This window comes from Marmota flaviventris, chromosome 3, assembly GCF_047511675.1.
Source record: "Marmota flaviventris isolate mMarFla1 chromosome 3, mMarFla1.hap1, whole genome shotgun sequence".
In the NCBI taxonomy this organism is placed as follows: domain Eukaryota; kingdom Metazoa; phylum Chordata; class Mammalia; order Rodentia; family Sciuridae; genus Marmota; species Marmota flaviventris.
Window position 1 is genome coordinate 144,732,864 of NC_092500.1, and position 19,531 is coordinate 144,752,394.

Consider the following 19,531-nt stretch of genomic DNA (forward strand, 5'->3'; position numbering starts at 1 on the left):
CTTAATATGAAATGTGATTATTTTGTTGAGTTATTTGTTTTTCTTCTCATGATTTTGCAAAATTGATTTGATACAAGAACTGTGCACTTGATATAATTTTTAAATTTCCCCCTCTCCTTTGTCATTTTTCTTTCTCTTGTTCTTCTCCTTTTTCTTTCTTATCAACTTTCCAGTGACAAGGGGAAAAGTCAAAAAGCTAAACATTATTTATTTAGCAGTTATTGAATGGCTATTATCAGTGCATGGAAAGCACTGTGGATATAATAAGTAAGAGAGGGTTTCTACCCATTTGAATAAGCATCTATGTGGTGGAAGAAACTAATATGAGCACACACACACACACACACACACTCATATGCAATCAAATGTGAGTATATTATAAGAATGTTTATAAAAATAGAAGGCTGTATACTATAAAATTCCAGCAAGTCATTTTCAGGAGGAAAAGTCATATATTAAATACAGAAGAAAATAATGGGTCATCAAAGGTCTCTCTAAAGAAGAATAGTTTAGTTCCATTTGTTTTTACAATGATAACTTTGGTGACAGCAGAATGGACAAGATGGGAGGGCTAGAAAATCAGCTAATAGTTGCAAGTGTCCAAGTAACAGGGTAGGGGCCTAGGATGTGGCAGTGAGAGCAGGAAGAAGAAGGAAATTTGAAAACATGTTTAAAGACAGAAATTTTTAAAATTTGGCAATTATTTATATGTGAGGAATGAAGGTAAAATCATGTAAAATGTTTTCCCTGGAATATCCTCTGGTCAAGGTAGAAAGGGCTGACCTAACACATATACAAATAAGAGATCTGAAGCTCTCCATCTCTGTGTGTGGGTGTCTCTTACTAACAAAAGTGAGGATTCACTGAAAGACCCACCTCTAACTCTCCCTACTTAGGTGAAGTTGAACAACTCAGAGGCCAGCAGGCAACTTGGTCTAGTGGACTAGTCCTTTCTTCTATAACAAACCCTGATCCTCAGCGCTGGAGCAGGCTGGGCTCAGGACCCAAGAGCAGCCAAGAGTGCAGGCTTCTCTGCCCAGCTATGTGATTGGTCCAAGGAGTAGTCACATGACCAGAAGCAAGCTGAGCTCTTCCCTGTGAAGTTTTCAAATTGGAAACAGGATCCCTTTCCTTTCTAGTTGCTGGTGACAGAGCTGAAAAGGGGTGGGGTCAGAGCTGCCAGGATAATGGTTCCTAAGTCAAGGATAAAATATTCAGAGAAGGAAGAAAGCCACAGAGTCTTTGTGTTCTTCAAGTCTCTGATTCCAGTAGGCCTCAAGGCCTGTTTCACTCTTATCCTTGCTAAAGACTGGCTTTTGAGTCAAGAAACGACCTTTTCCCTCCCAAGCAAGTTTGTATTACAGTGTTTCCCCTTACCCATGGGGGATACAAGACCCCCAGCGGATGCCTGAAACCTCAGATAGTACTAAACCTCGTGTATTCTGTTTTTTCCTGTGCCTACATACCTATGATAAATTTTAATTTATAAATTAGGCCCAGAAACAATTCAACAATAATAACTAATAATAAAATAGAACAATTATAAAAATAAACTGTAATAAAAGTTATGTGAATGTGGTCTTCGTCTCTATTGAAATACCATACTGTACTATACTCGTCCTTCTTTTTTTGGATTGTGGTTGACCACAGGTAACTGAAACTGAGGAAAATGAAACTATAGAGAAGGGGGGCTACTGTTACTTGGCACCAGAGTCCTAACTAATATATTCAGTTCAGTTCTCTCAGATAAGTGTGCCTACTGGAGGGTTATTATGAGGGTTAGGGTTAATTTACACAAAGCACTGACTAGGGTACTATGTCAGATACCTCTTACTGCCTTCAGGAATCTTGGCTCACTTGTCTTCAGGGTCTCAGCTTTGGCTCATGGTGGCATGAGCTCTGCATGGGTTCCTGCCAACTTCCCACCAGCACAAACTCAGTAGGTAAATAGCCGCCTCCTTTAATGGTGTCCCAAGAAGCTATTCTTTGCTTGGCATCTCAGAAGTTGGTCCTTTCTGTGATCAAGTTTGACCCTACACAGTAACCAGGTGGTAACTCGCCTTAATAATGATTGTCCCCCCTACTTCTCTGAACCATTCTCTAATCTCTCTCTGCTCCCTAGGATTGTGCTCCTGATCCACTAATACATAAGCTAAAACAGGTATCTAGTATACAGTAAGCATTCAGTAAGTGGTGATTTCATTGTTATTTCTTCTGTGTATTTCAGGTTTCACCTCCATCCACTCTTCTTGAGTGCCTCCAACTCTGAAGTAGTCAACACTTCTGGTTTTCATTTTTAATCTCCTCCTCCAACTCTCTCCCTCCACTCTCTCTTTCTCCTGCTTTCTGTCTCCCTGTTACTGTGTTGCCTGATATTTTGCACTTTTTAATTGAATCTTTTCTTATTTATGAAGTTTTCAACATTATGGGTCAAGCAGGGACCCAGTAGGAGAAAAGAAGATACACTCAAGTTAGGGTAAGTTGAGGGTTACATGAAGAAGATGTTTACAAAGTATGGCTAAGAAGTAAGGAAAGGGACACTGCAGCACAATTTTGGGACTTATTAGTCAAGGAGAAGAGCATTTTCCAGAACCGAAAGGAGTGGGCTATATGAAGAGTGTCACCTTGAGGAGGCCTTTGACTTGGGACTAAAGGATGAAGAGACCAAGGTGGGATGGTGCACAGCACCTTTCTTTTCCAGTCCACCCATCACCAAATCACTAACACCATTACTTCAATATATAATAAAGTATAAATTGCTTTTTTTATAATTTTCAGAAATTACCAACTTATAACCTTATGAAAAGAAATATGTGAAGAAGACTTCACCTTTGTGATATATTCACCCAGAACACAAATATAAGGTACTTGGAAGCCTTTCCATCAGAAAACAGGAAGACATTTCAGCTCTGAGCCCTCTAATCAAGACAGTTAACAAAGGCAAAATTTCCTACTAGGGAATCCCCTCTCTTCACTTCTCTTTGCTTATAAAATTTTGATGAGAAGATCTAGCTCTGGAGACTAGTTCTGATAAGCCTGTTTATTCCATGAGACAAATATGATATGACTAACAACAAGCAAATTGAATAAGCCATATCCATTTGAGTCCATTTTCAAGCTTTCTGAAAATGACCCATCGTAATAATCTCATAAAAATAACATTCAAATTGAATAAAGTGATTCATGGCTTTGAGTAAAACTTACATGACTATTGTTATGGTTTGGATATGAGGTGTTCCCCAAAGTGAAATTATTAGCTTAGGAGAGCTGTAACCTAATTAGTACATCCTAATTTGAATGGGCTGCCTGGGTGGTAACCATAGTTAGGTAGGATGTGGCTGAAAAAGGGGGTCCCTAGGGCATGTCCTGAAGAGTTCATTTTTCCTGCTACCCCTTCGCTCTCCCTGCTTCCTGGCCACCATGAACAGAGCAGCTTCCCTCTACCAAGTACTTCTGCCATGATATCTGCCTCACCTAGGACCCAGAGCAATGGAGTAGACCAACCATAGAATAATCTCTGAAACCATGAGCCAAGATAAACTTTTCCTCCTCTAAGTTGTTCTTGTATGGTATTTTGGCCACATTGACAAAAAAATCACTAACACACTGTTGTTGTTTTTTTTAATTTATATATGAGAATGGAATGCATTACAATTCTTATTACACATATAGAGCAAAATTTTTCATATCTCTGGTAGTATACAAAGTATGTTCACACCAATTCATGTCTTCATACATGTACTTTGGATAATAATGATCATCACATTCCACCATCATTAGAAACCCCGTGCCCCCTCCCTTCCCCTCCCAACCCTCTGCCATATCTAGAGTTTGTCTATTCCTCCCATGCTCCCTCTCCCTATCCCACTATGAATCAGCCTCCTTATATCAGAGAAAACATTTGGTGTTTGGTTTTTTGGGACTGGCTAACTTCACTCAGCATTATCTTCTCGAATTCCATCCATTTACCAGCAAATGCCATGATTTTATTCTCTTTTAATGCTGAGTAATATTCCATTGTATATATATGCCACATTTTTTTATCCATTCATCTATTGAAGGGCATCTAGATTGGTTCCACAGTTTAGCTATTGTGAATTGTGCTGCTATAAACATTGATGTGGCTGTGTCCCTATTGTATGTGGTTTTTAAGTCCTTTGGGTATAGACCAAGGAGAAGGATAGCTGGGTCAAATGGTGGTTCCATTCCCAGATTTCCAAGGAATCTCCATACTGCTTTCCATATTGGCTGCACCAATTTGCAGTCTTACCAGCAGTGTATGAGTGTACCTTTTCCCCCACATCTTTGCCAACACTTATTGTTGTTTGTCTTCATAATAACTGCCCTTCTGACTGGAGAAACACACTGTTTCATTGGATGTTTACACATAAATAATGCTTAAATGTGGTAACTGATAAACTCAAGTTTGGTATAATTATAGTTTTATTTAATTATGATTTAAGATAATAAATTGAGAAAATGTCTTTATTATTGATAGCTTAAATTTTCTGATTTAAAAGTAGTGTAACCCAAAAAACAAATTTGGCCCCTTTTTAGCACAAGTATACTTATAAAAATCCTTAAAGGCTACACTCAAGGAGTGGCAAACATCTATCTGATAAGGAGTAAATATAGAATATACATGAGAAACTCAACTCAGTAGCAAGAAAATAAATACCAATTACAGCAGGGCAAAGGAGCTGAACAGACATTTCTCTGAAGAAAATCTATAAATGACCAGTGGGTATATTCACTGATCATCAAGCAAGTGCAAATCAAACACTTGCACTCTGTGTGAGTGCACTCTGTGATGTGTGCACAATCACCTAATGATGCCTCTCCCAGAACATATGCCTGTTACTAAGTGACACATGACTGTATACCCAAAGGAAAGGAAATCACTATGTTGAAGAAATATCTACACATCCATGTTCATGGCAGCATTATTCACAATGACCAAGATATGGAATCAACCTAAGTGACTGTAGATGGATGAATTGGTAAAGAAAATGTGGTACATATGTAAAAAGAAAGCCTATAATTTGTGACAACGTCGGTGAAAATGAAGGTCATTGTGTTCAGTGAAATAAGTCAGGCACAGAAAAACAAATTCTGTATTATCTCTCTACTACGTGGAAATTTTAAAAGTTGAACCAGCCAGGAGTGGTGGCATATGGTGTTAATTCCAGCAATTCAGGAGTCTTTGGCAGGAGGATCACAAGTTCAAGGCCAGCTTGGACAACTTACTTTGACCCTGTTCAAAACTTTTCTAAAAAATAATAAAAAGGGATGTGGATATGTCTCAGCAGTAGGGCACTTGTCTAGCATGCATGAGGCCCTGGGTTCAATCCCCAGTGCCAAATAAATAAATAAATAGATAAATATTGAGCTGACCAAAGTATAGAATGATGATTACCTGAAATGAGGTGAGAATATGGAGAGAAGTTGATTGAAGAGTATAAAATTAGTTAAGATGAATAAGTTATAGAGTTCTGTTGTACAGCAGGGCAGTTATAGTCAATAATAATGTATTGCATACCTGAAAATTGTCAAAAGAGTAGATCACCCACAAAACAATAAGTACATGAGGTGACATATGTGTTAGTTAGCTTGATTTTATCCATTTCACAATGCTTACATATATCAAAACATCCCATTGTGTACTTTAAATATATTTACTTTTCATTTGTCAGTTAAGAATGAATTAATTGTTAAAAGAGAACAAAAGACTGATACTCATTTTACAGATAAGAAAAGTGAGGTATGCCAGTCACTTGCCAGGTTTATTCTCTATCATCTAGGACATAGACTTCGTGTTCTGCTCATATCAGTATGTGAAAGAAAAGCTACCTAATAGGTGTGAGAGAGTTCTTGTCAAATCATTGTGTTTTTCCATGTCTGGATTTAAAGAGCTCTTAAAATTGGGGGTAATGAAAAAAAAAAAAAAAAGGAATGCATAAGCCTTGAAAAACAATAAAATATCTCCTTCTCTTGGAATTAACAAACTCTGTTGGAAATTGTTTAGCCCCCAAGAGCCATATTCTTTTTGAAAGCTTTCTTGACCAGAGATCATTAAGATTGTTTCAATTTTTATACAGAAATATTAACAATAAATACTATTTGTTGCATCTCTAGTTATGAGCCCTTTATTAGCCTCTAATGCTTCCAGCATTCCATTTAATAATCTATAGTGGAAGGCTCAGGAAGATCAAGGACATTTCCCAAATTTATATTGCAAATTAACAATGCAAATAATTAACTGAAGATTGGATTTGTGATGTGCCGATTTTCCTGCCAACCATGGAGTGCATTTTATATAATGGAGCTTTTTATTCTAGTATCCTTGGTCTTTCTTCCTTTGCTATGAGCAAGCAAGACTTGATATATTCTATTTTATTTTAGCAAGTAGAGATTGCATTAGTAAGTCAGATAGGTTGAAAAATTCTGTAATTGGTCAATTCTTTCAACTTTCCACCTACTAAGCCATTTTGTGAAGAAAGGCTGCAAGTTTTATTGGATTTAGATCTCTCTTTTAAAAAAAATTTACTTTTTTTTAGTTGTAGTTGGACACAACACCTTTGTTTATTTATTTTTATGTGATGCTGAGGATTGAACCTAGGGCCTCGAACGTGCTAGGTACGCGCTCCACCCCTGAGTCACAACCCCAGCCCCCTGGATTACATCTCTTTATTGTTCCTGTTGAGATTTTACCAAATTTTATAATAAACCAAATTCACCCACAGGGGAAAATAGAAGATGCAAAGTCTTTGTGCAACCCACACATTAATCACTCAACTCAGATGGGTTTGAAAGAGGCATTTATGCAGCTGAAGTCTGTATGCGCTAGAAAAAAATGCTTATCTATTTCTGAAAACTGGAATGTCTACAATGAATAAAATTTTTTAAAGTGCTGTAAATAAATTATTCAAAATTAAAAAAATAAAAGAAAAAGAAAGTACAATCTAACTGAAAAACATTGTTCAAATGCCTTCTTGGATCTTGCAGCAGAATAAAAGAGAGCCGAACTCCATTTATCCATCCATTCAGCAAAGTGTGTATTGAGTGTCTACCACAGGCCAACTCTGCTCAGGAATTTTGAGGATACTGTCAGGAACAACATAATGTTTTCTGACCCCAGAAAGTTTTATTTCTAGATGGGAAGGGAATTCTCTATGGAAATACTCTATGGAAAAAAAGTAAACATTAAAAAATATATAGATACACACTCTGCTCATAGCATTATTCATAATAGCAAAAAAGGTTGAAGTGACACAAGTGTCCATTACCAAATTAGTAGATAAGCAAAATGTGATTTATACACACACCAGAATATGATCCTGCCTTGAAAAGAGATTCTGGCACAGGCAACAATGTGGAAGAACCTTCAGAACGTTATGCTAAGTGAAATAAAATCACAAAAGGACACATAGTATGCTATTCTGCTTATATGAAATAGACAGATTAGTCAAATTCGGTGGTTACATCCTCCCCACAAAAGACAGAATCCTCTGTCACCCGGAGCAGGAGAAACAAATCCCAGGTAAACACAAGGAATCTGAGAAGAGGTCATTTTGTTCCAATTCAAAATGAAGACCTCTCCCTGCTGCTTTTCCTGAGTTCTCCATTTGCTTAAGTTGGAAACTAAAAACCACTCTGGATTCCTGTCTCTCCATCTCCCCACATCCCAATAGTCACTAGTTCTTCTGTGACTCGACTTTCTGAATAGTTCTCAAGTTAGTCCATTTCTCTCCCTCCACAATTCCACTACCTCATTTCCTTCCTTTATAACCTCTAAGCCAAAGTATAACAGCAGCTGTCAAGGTAGTCTTTCGGTCTCCAGTATCTCCTTCCAGTCCACCAGCAATGCCATCCACAGTGAGATCCCCAAATTCAAATCTATTCACATCAATTCCCCAGTCAAAAATGTTCCCTGGAGCAAGACATGGTGGTGCATGCTTGTAATCCCAGCAGCTAAGGAGGCTGAGGCAAGAAGATCGCAAGTTCAAGGCCAGCCTCAGCAGAAAGCAAATTAGTGAGACCTTGTCTCAAAAAATAAAAATAAAAAGAGCTGAGGTTGTAGCTCTGTTGTTAACAGCCCCTGGGCTCAATCTTGGTACCAAAAAAATGATGAATGTTGATGCAAAACTTCTCAATAAAATTCTGGCAAATTGTATACAAAAACATTAAAAAAAATAGTGCACCATGATCAAGTGGGGTTCTTTCCAGGGATGCAAGGTTGGTTCAACATACAAAAATCAATAAATATAATTAATCACATCAATAGACTTAAAGAGAAGAATCATGATTATATCAATTGATGCGGAAAGAGCATTTGACAAAATACAACACCATTTCATGTTCAAAACACTAGAAAAACTAGGAACAGTAGGAACTTGCCTCAACATTGTAAACGCTATCTATGCTAAACCCAAGTCCAACATTATTCTAAATGGCAAAAGATTGGAAGCATTCCCTCTAAAAACTGGAACAAGACAGGGATGCCCTCTTGTACCACTTCTATTCAACATAGTCCTTGAAACTCTAGCCAGAGCAATTAAACAGATGAAAGAAAGGGATATAACTAGGAAAAAAAAATAACTCAAACTATCATTACTTGCTAACGACCGATTTTATACTTAGAAGATCAAAAAAACTCCACTAGAAAACTTCTAGAATTAATTAATGAATTCAGCAAAGTAACAGGATATAAAATAAATACCCATAAATCAAATGCATTTCAATACATCAGTGATGAATCCTCTGAAAGAGAAATTAGGAAAACTATCCATTCACAATAGTCTTTAAAAAAAAATACCTGGGAATCAACTTAACAAAAAAAAAAAGAAAAAACCTCTACAATGAAAACTACAGAACACTAAAGAAAGAAATTGAAGAAGATCTTCTAAAGATGGAAAAATCTCCGATGCTCTTGGATAGGCAAAATTAATATTGTCAAAATGGCCATACTAACCAAAGTGCTATACAGATTCAGTGTGATTACAATTAAAATCCCAAAGTCATTCCTTATAGAAATAGAAAAAGTAATCATGAAATTTATTTGGAAAAATAAGAGACCAAAAATAGCCAAAGCAATCTTTAACAAGAAGAGTAGACAGGAGGCATCACAATTCCAGACCTTAAACTACACTACAAAGCTATAATAACAAAAACAGCATAATATTGGCACCAAAATAGACATGTAGACCAATGGTACAGAATGAAGACACAGAGACAGACCCACATAAATACAGTTTATCTCATACTAGACAAAGGTACCAAAAACATACATTGGAGAAAAGATAGCCTCTTCAATAAATGGTGCTGGGAGAACTGGAAATCCATTTGCAGCAAAATGAAAATAAACCCTATCTCTCACCATGCACAAAACTCAAAGTGGATCAAGGACCTAGGAACTAGTCCAGAGACCCTAAGCCTAACATAGGAAAGAGTAGACCCAAATCTTCATCATATCAGATTAGGTCCTAACTTCCTTAACAAGACTCTTAGTAGCAAGAAATAAAATCAAGAATTAATAAATGGGATGGTCTCAAAGTTAAAAGCTCCTCTCAGCAAAAGAAACAATCAATGAGGTGAACAGAGAACCTACATTTTGAGAGCAAATTTTTGCCAAACATGTCAGATAGAGCACTAATCTCCAGGATATATGAAGAACTCAAAAATCTAAACACCAGAAAAACAACAACCCAATCAATAAATGGGCTAAGGAGCTGAACAGACACTTCTCAGAAGAAGATATATATTTGATCAACAAATATATGAAAAATTTTCAATATCTCTAGTAATTAGAGAAATGCAAATCAAAACTAAGATTTCATCTCATGCCAGTCAGAATGGCAGTTATCAAGAATACAGACAACAATAAATGTTGGAGAGGATGGGAGTGGGGGTAAAGGCACGCTCATACATTGCTGGTAGGACTGCAAAATTGTGCACCAAGTCTGGAAAGCAGTATGGAGATTTCTTGGAAAACTTGGAATGGAACCACCATTTGACCCAGCTAGCCCATTCTTTGGTCTATACCCAAAGGATTTAAAATCAGCATACTATAGTAATGCAGTCACATCAATGTTTATAGACACTCAATTCACAATAGCTAAACTGTGGAAGCAACCTAGATGCCCTTCAATAGATGAATGAACAAAGAAACCGTGGTATATATACATAATAGAATATTACTCAACATTAAAAGAGAATAAAATCATGGCATTTGCAGGTAAATGGATGGAGTTGGAGAATATCATGGTAAGTGAAGTAAGCCAATGCCCCAAACCCAAAGGCCGAATGTTCTCTCTGATAAGTGGATGCTGATCCATAACGGGGAGGGGGAGGCATGGGAAAAATGAAAGAACTTTGATTGGGCAAAGGGGAGGTACGGTGGGGAGGGTGCATGGGGGCAGGAAAGATGGTGGAATGAGGTGAACATTATAACTCTAGATACATGTAAGACGTCTTGCACATAGGGTGAGGCGCTACACTGTGAACAGCCAGAGAAATGAGTCTGTGCTGCAATTGTGTACAATGAATCAAAACCCATTTTGCTGTCATGTACAACTAATTAAAATAACTAAAGTTTTTAAAAAAGAAAGGAAAAGAAAAGAAAAATCCCTGGAACCCATTGCCCAGAACAGCATAGGTCCCCAGAAAACAGACTTTCACAGCTCTCAGAATCTGTCCTAATTGCTCCTCTGCCCAGAATGTCTGCATGCTTCCTTCTCACAAATTCTTTGTATTCCTTCAAAAACCATCAAGTGCTTTTGTGTGTTTTTAAATGTAAAGTTTCCCTACTTCCCCTGGATAGTTAGCAGCTTCCTTCTTTGATCCCAAACCACAAAGAAAGAAATTCTAATGTCTTCTTTTGGGCTGGGGGAGGAGTGTAGAGCATTTGCCCTAGCATGTGCAAGAACTTGGGTTCTAACCCCAGTACTAGGGGAAGGTGGGGAGGGGGGATCTCTGTCTTCTTTTATTTGTAGAAATTATTTGGTTCCAATTCTGCATTTCTCTTCTTCCCCAGATTATAAGCTTCTGAAGGGAGAAGACTGTCTTTATATCTTCATTTCCTAGCAGAAGACGTAATCATAGCAATGTTCAAGAAATTCATTTGTTAACTTGTTAAGTGAGGAGTCATTTAGTGTTTGCTGCTTGCAAATTGTGAGCTAGGTGCTGGAGTGTCACAGTGAAAGAGAGACAGAATCACTGCCCTCTGGGGATTTCAATGGTGAATGAATTTACTAAATATCTTTCACCATGCTTCTTAAACTTATTTCAGCTTTGCCCAAAGAATGAGAGTTAATTGACACTTGTGCTATCATCTCTTTCTTAAACACTGCCAGTAACAGTGTTAATTAGGACAAGTAACTATTACTGCATTGGAGTTCAAAGAAGTTTAAGTCCAGTCTCTGCCTTCCAAAGGCATATATAGTCTGATTAGAGAGTAAAAACCAACACATGGAACAATTAGGAAACTATATGGAAACGTAATTAAGTGCTCATTGTTTGGGAAAGACTGCATATTTTCAGAAGGGGGATAATGAAGCCTGCCATATAATTAGAACATAATTTATAATGCATGCTGTGAATTTAGCGCCATCAATGAATTTAGCACAACAGAAACATAACTCTTGATACAGAAAACAAGGCTTTGCTCTCCAGCCTGATATAAGACTTAGGTCTATAGAAAAACTGACTTGTGTATTTGCTTGAAAGAAAAAGGGGCTGTTCTCAGTGATGTATGCAAAAAGAAAACAAAATCCCACTCAATTCTCCAGATTTCTGGAGTCCCCAGGGATGGGAAGAATTGGAGCCGGGCCTGGTGGTGCACACCTGTAACCATAGCTACTCAGAAGGATGATGTGGGAGGATTGCAAGTTCAAAGCCAACTTTAGGATTTTAGTTAGACCTTATCTCAAAATAAAAAATTTTAAAAAAAGGCTGGGGCTATAGCTCAGTGGTAGAACACCCCGGGATTTTTGTTATTTTCAAGGAGAGGGTTTGGAGAATAGTTAGGAGGACAAGGTCATTCTGAGTCCCAATGTCCTCATTGTTCCCATTGTCTAGGGCAGTAAGAAAGCACCAGCTATCATCTGGGTATTTGTGCTCATAGAAATATATATTTGTCCTATGAATATTCCTCTCCCAGACACCCTTACTCTCTACCCCAATCCCTCATAAGCCAAATGCCTCATCTGTGACTTTGACAAGACCAAACACAGCTCTGAGCTACTCTCTCCGTGCCCACCCTCCCCAAGGGGCCATCTGGGTTCTTCTGTTGGCACTGGGGCTGCAGGCCATGTAGGACCACTGTAGCTAATCCAGTTTCTTGGAAATCCTTTAAACTGGGATATCTCAGCTGTGATAGCCATATCTACACTAGAATAAGTCCTCTCTGCCCTTTTCCTTCATATCAAACTTCCCACTCAGAAAGTCTCAGTCAGACAAACTGCCCCTGCATAGCAAAGGAAAACATGAGATGAGTCTTTGCCTAGATAAATTATTCTACTTGCAACAAGCAACAGAAAAATTAGAAATGATCTTATATGCATAAAGATTCTACACCATCCCAGCGACTTGGGAGGCTGAGGTAGGAGGATCCCCAAGTTCAAGGCCAGCTTCACAACTTAGCAAGGTCCTAATCAGCTTGGCAAGACCCTGCCTCAAAATAAGAAATAAAAAGGGCTGGGGATGGTTAAACACCCCTGGGTTCAATCTCCAGTACCAAAAAAAAAAAAAAAAAAAAAAAAAGATTCTATACTAAATGCCTTTAAAAGACTCTGGACAGACACCCCTCTTACCACAAACTCACTCACCCTCCTCCCATCCCCTCCACATTCCTGTAATACACTTAAGAACAAATGAGAGGACCTGAAAATGGAAACAGGCTATAGTGACCATGAGAGCTGCCCTTCTTGGTCTCAGAGAGTTTGTGTTTACATTTCTAATTTGATTTAGCCTTAGCAGGGTTGGTCTGGAAAGTTCTGGAAGGGTCAGAGGTGAACAGTCCAAGACTCTGTTCCGGTCCAGCAGGCTCTGCAGGGATGAAAGGACACACGGAGAGCACTGAACCGGAAGTTTTTCAGTCTGTTTCAAGGAGATAGCGTGCTCCATTTGTCAGAACCAACAGCTTAGAGCTGTCAAAGGAATAAGGCTGCCTTGACTTTTATTTTTTCCTTAAATAAACACTAATGTTTTTTTTTCTTTACTTTTCATAAATCAGTGACTCTATGGGGCACTTGAAAATATGAGGTTTTTCCCCCCTTTTTATAGCACAGTACCTAGAATCTTCTTTAAAAATCTGTTTCCAAAAAAAAATTTTTTTTTTCATTTGAAGGAAGCATTAATATTTTCCATATGTGTTGGCTCCGGAGGGTGGAATTAATATTCAGATTCAGATTCAACCCATGTGGATTAGCAAGTGTAGGCCTGTAGCTCACGGGCAAGCTGCAGAAGTGTGAGTCTTAGCTGCTCAGCAAATCCATCAACCTCAGGGTGTGAAAGCCTGGCAGTGCTCAATGGGCTGGGCTCTAAAATGAAGCATACAGCCTGTCCTTGAGAGGTAATTTCATGGGCAATATATATATCGAAATGGCCTCTCTGATATAAAGTTTGAACGATATTCTTTCACTTTGCAAAATGAATGGGAACAGATGTTTGTGGGATGTTCGAGCTGAAAGGGGCTACACAGATCACCCTGTGTGATCCCACATTTGACCAATGAAAGAAGTGGAACACAGCAGTGTCAGGATCTGCCCGAGTCTGCACAGCTCCAAGAACACTGAGGAGTGAGGATGTGCCAAATGGGTATATTGATTACTTCAGGCTGAAATCACTTGAGCAAACTATAACTTCAGAGAGGGCTATGTGGCCTGACTTTTTCTTTATGCAACAAGACATAAAGATTCTTCCAGGGGGGATGGCCTTCATATACCATGACTGGTAATGGGGGCTGCAGTGAACCTGAATAAATTTTGAAGCAACCCTTATATTCTACTAGCTTCTGTACCCCACCCCCATAATGTCTCTTAGTAACATCCCTAAAATATACTACCCTAGCCCAGATGTTCATTTATTCTCTCATTCTTTCACAATTTGTTCTTTGTCCAAAAAGCCTAAAAGCACCATGCTTTGGTTATTTCTTTAGATTTTACTCTCATACGATATTATGCGAAGTTTATGAAAATACCACCCCATTTTATAAAATGGACTAGAGCATCTGAGGATTTTGGTATTTGTGGGAGGGCTGTATCAAATCCCTGTGGGCACCAAAGGATGTGACTGAACTTTTTACCAGGAATGTTCCACCCGGCAGACTCCAGCTCACAGACCAAAAGAAAAACCAGCAACAAACCAAAAAACTCCTGGAAAAAGAAAAAAATAATAATAATAATGGGAAGGAGGAAACCACAAGTTGTAAATGGTACTTGGAACTATTTTTTAACTGGAATCAGGTGAATGAACTAAAATAGCAGCAGCCGCATGAAGGGAGAGATGTGACTGACACCAAAGTATTGGGTTCAAAGAAATTAGGAGCATGACCCCAGTCCTCCCTACTTGAGGCAGGCTGCTCCTTGACTTCTACTCATCTCTTGCTCCTTGTATTCTATAACAATACCATATCAGTTGTCTCTTCAGGAAACATTTGGGGAGGACAGCATGGTATAAGAATTACACTGTAAGCAGAAAACACTAATTAGCTCTCTTCTATGGCTGATAGCCTGCTTTCCCCGGAGTTACAGTCAAGTCTCTAGGGGTTGCAGCCTATTTGGAGCAGAGCCAAACAAGGCAAACACAAATCAGAAGCTTTCTGTGACATTCTCCTTCTTATCACTCCCATCCTCTGGGGGCGGCGGGGGTGGGGTGGGGTGGGGTGCTGTTACTGACACTAGAGGCAAAAATTCATCTGCCTTCAGAGAAAAGTAGCTTCTACAAGGATTAGGCCATCTGGCTTTTTTTTTTTTAACCCCCAACTGAATAATCACTAGCTTTTCTCATTCCAGAGAGTTCCTTTATTGAGTACTGCCGCAAAGGATTCCTGGCTTCCGGGAGTATTAGGATCAGCATCTGCAGAATCCATACGGAGTCGCATGGAGTAAGTTCTCTAGGCCCAGCCAAGGAGAATACCACATGTCCAAAGCCAGGTTCCTCCTTGTAATCAAAAGGGTAAGCTTTTGTCCTGGCTGAAGTGATCATCAGCCAATTTCAAGTATCTTCTCCTTACCTTCACAAAGCAAGAGTCTTCTGAGCCAGAAAACTTAAACAAAGATTTGCAAATGGTAAGTTGGATTCCAGAATGGAGACTGTTTTAATTCTTCATAATAATGCAATAATACAACACTATTTTGAAAGGTTTGAAACTACCTTTCAACATCTCCAAAAGTGATGAACTTACCAATCACATTTCTATATAACAAAGAGCATTACATAAATCATAACTATATCCTAGTTCTTATTATCCCTGCCTTAATTGAGAGAACTCCTTTGGTCCCATAGAATGAATATATTTACACAGAAAGTTCTCAGAATCCTCTCATTGTTGTATGCACAGTACTAGGCACACTGTGGGCCCTTAGTGCCTGTGGTCCACTATAGATAAGATCTCACGCAAAAACAGATTTTCAAGATTTGACTATGCTGTGAGAGGAAAGTAGTATCTTTCTGGAAGTTCATCCCAGCCAAATGAAGGCATCTTTTGGGTTTTATTGGTAAACTTTTCCTCTCCATTCTTAAACTATTTCGTATGTATATTTCATACATATGTATTTCAAACATATAAAATTGGAAGAATAGTCTAATGAATATCTTCTAAAATGACCTCTACATAGATCTAATAATGGTCATATTTTGTTTGGATGTGTATATTTTGACTTATTTTTGTTACTACTGTTTTTGAACTATTTGAAAATAAGTCACAGATAAGACGTCTGCTCTTAAGTACACCAGCATGGGTTTCCCAAATGTGTAATCAAAATGCCATTATCACATTTAAGAACATTAACAACAAGTTCATGATATCATTTAATATTCAGCCATGGTCAAATTTTCCCCATCTGTTTCAAATATATACACATATATATGGAGAATATATATATGTATATAGGAGGATATATATGTGTATATATCTTTTTATTTTGCAATGCCACAGATAGAACTGAAAACTAAAAACCTCACATGTATAAGCACTCTACCACTGTTTCACCTCCCATCCTCCCAAATATCTTTGTATGTGTGTGTGTGTGTGTGTGTGTGTGTGTGTGTGTGTGTATGTGTGTTGCTGGGGATTGAACCCAAGGCTTTGTGCATGCAAGGCAAGCACTCTACCAACTAAGTTATATTCCCAGCCCCCAAAATATATTTTATAGCTCTTTTTGTTCAAGCCAGAATGCAATCATAGTTTGCAATTGCATTTAGATTTATCTTTTCATTTTTATTCATTCATTCATTCATTCATTCATTACCAGGGGTTGACCCAGGGTTGCTTAACCACTGAGCCACAGCCCCAACCCTTTTTTATATTTTATTTAGAGACAGGGTCTCACTAAGTTATTATAGGCCTTGCTCAGTTGCTGAGGTTGGCTTTGAACTCATGATCCTCCCGCCTCAGCCTCCCTAGCTGCTGGGATTATAGTTGTGTGCCACCATGCCCAGGTGAATATGTCTTTTTAAATTCATAATTACCCCCATCTTCCTCTTTTCCCCCCAAACATTGATTTTTGAAAGTCTATACCAGTGACTCCATGTTCTGGATTTTTCTGATTATTTCCTTGTTGTATTTAATGTGTTCTATCCCTTTTAGATGTTAGATCTAGAGAAGTTTGATAAGTGTAACATTTTTGGTGAAATATTCATACTTAATGTAGTATACTTCAGATTGCATTATCACACAAGGTACATAACAATAAGCTCTCTCTCCCTATTAGTAATGATTGGTTTGGTTCATGCTGACAGAGAAATCACTCTACTGATCTGGTACATTTACCTTTGAAGTTAGTGAATAATGTCTGAAGTGGTACTTTGGCACCATGTAAATAACTAAAATTCCCAAATCCTCTGGGAATTCCTTTCATCAGGTAGGTAAACATTCCAAACCCTTTTCTGTCATTGAGTAGAGATCCACAGCAAGCCAGGGTCCTATTATTGAAGGTCCTAATATGTGTTCTTTTTTTTTTTTTTAATTTTTATTGTTGGTTGTTCAAAACATTACATAGTTCTTGATATATCATATTTCACACTTTGATTCAAGTGGGTTATGAACTCCCATTTTTACCCCGTATACAGATTGCAGAATCACATTGATAGTATTTTAGAGATAAAGGCATTAGAATCAAGAGTTTCTGTATCAATACCTGTGGTCTGCTGTAGACCTGGTTCTAGAAACTCAGGACTTAGTGGAGAGGCCTCTTGGAATAGATGGCCCTCTTTAAAGTCATTCTCTTTCACCTCCCTTGAGTCCTCTGTATAGTTTAAATATTTTGGGAGTCCTTGAGATTAAAAAAAAAATTGAAAAAAGATAGGAAATGATCTAAAATAGAAACCAGAGGGTTGGGAATGTAGCCTGGTGCTAGAGTGCTTGCCTAGCATGCGTGAGGCCCTGAGTTCGATCCCCAGTAACAAAATGGGAAATTTTAAATAACTACTCAGTAAAAGATTGGTGTTTATTGTTCTCTCCTTAGAATAGATGAGAAGGCAAGGAACATTTTTTCAAAAACGAAATCAGATTTTGAAAGGTGGTTCATGAATGGGTGGTAGTTATCCTGAGTCATTTTCGGCTAGATGAGGTAAAATATTCTAACTGAATTAGGCCAAGAACATTGTTGTGTTCCTTAAGGAAAGCACTACCCTACTTTATCTCACCCTTCTAGAGCCCCTGACTTCTGGGACAAGGATGTATAGGGGAAATCTGGTGAGCAAGCCAACTTGCTTCTCCCTACCAGAGCTCGTTTCAGCCAGGCTCTAGCCTGCCAATGGCTTTTAGAACTGCATCATAAATGGGCCCTATCCCCAGTCAAGCCAGATGTGATGAGGCTAGGTGAATTTACACAATGGAAAAGTTCTTTAGTTGCCCAACAACTATTTGTTGAAGACTAATTATTAACTTAAGTGTGGAGGTTTTAAGGGGTGAATAAATAACATTTATTTCCCCACCCAAGCTTGAACCAACAGAGAAATAAGAAGCAGGATCTACGTAAATGCAGATCAAGATACCAGCTTTATTATTTTTAAGCTGAGGGAGAGCATGACTTCATATATATATGTAGCCAAGTGACCCTGCTACTTGAATTGGACTTTTTACCTACCCAGTCCAGGCAGTTCTGCAGGTCAGGTCCCCATCCTGAGGTAGAGGGCAAATAAGAACGCCCCCTCCCTGCTGGTAGTTGGGACTGACCAGAGAAGCTAGAAGGAGCTGAGCCACACATGAGCCATTCCTTTTTCAAATCCTAACTATTCAACGATTTTTCACCTTCCAGCAACTTTCTCTCCATCCACTCTATAGCACTACCACTACTGCATAGCTACCCACTACGATCTACAGAGTATGCTCCAGATGGTCCTAACTAAGTTCCTTTGGCCCAATCAAAACTCTTTCTTTCCATATTCATAGGTTAGACTATTAAGCCTTGCTAATCATGTGAGATTAATTCGAATGGATCTCAAAGTTTATTGAACTCTTATGTAACAAAGAGAAGATTCAAATAGAAAAGTAGAAAAGGCACATCAAAAAGAAGAAAAATAAATAGTTTGGGACAAGGTGATCAGCACACGGGTGTGATGTTCTACTTTGGAGCCTGCTGAAGAGACTGTCCTCTGTTACCATAGTTTCCTATCCATAGCTTCTCCCCTTCTTTTAGTAGAAAATCAATTTTTTCTAGAACTCTAAGCACACAAGATGATGATGACGATTAACTCCTTGGAACTGGCAGCACAGCTTCTGTGGGGTAGAGGGTAAGGAAGTGAAAATGATGTAGGACCAGTTTCACTGGCATGAAAATTGGGAGGGAACTGGGCCAGTCAGAGAGAAGAGGCATTGATGTGAGCTGATACTGGGCCATCCAAATGGAATGAGCTAGTGCAAGTTGAATTGAGAACTTGGACATCTAAGGACTGATGATGTGGTTGAAGTTCTAAAGATTGAGATTTCCAAAGAGTGTGGAGAGCAGTAGATGGCCACAGCTGAACATCAGGTGACACTCCCAGTTAAGAAGCCAGAGAAGAAAGAGAGACTAATGCAAACAAGGGAACAGAGAAATAAAAGCCAAATGAAGAAAGTATGGTTCCAATGAAGGTAGTATCAAACAGTTTAGAGCAATGACAACACTGTCAAGTACAACAAAGTCAAGGGGAATGGGAGGCATGTTAGTAGTTAACGGAAAAGCAAAACTTATTAAGAATGACTTACCACTACAACCAGTACATCTTAAGTATACCAATTCTTTTTTTTTAAATGTTTTTATTAGTTCATTACAGCTATACGTAATAATGGGGTTCATTTTGACATAATCATACATGCATTATTTGGTGG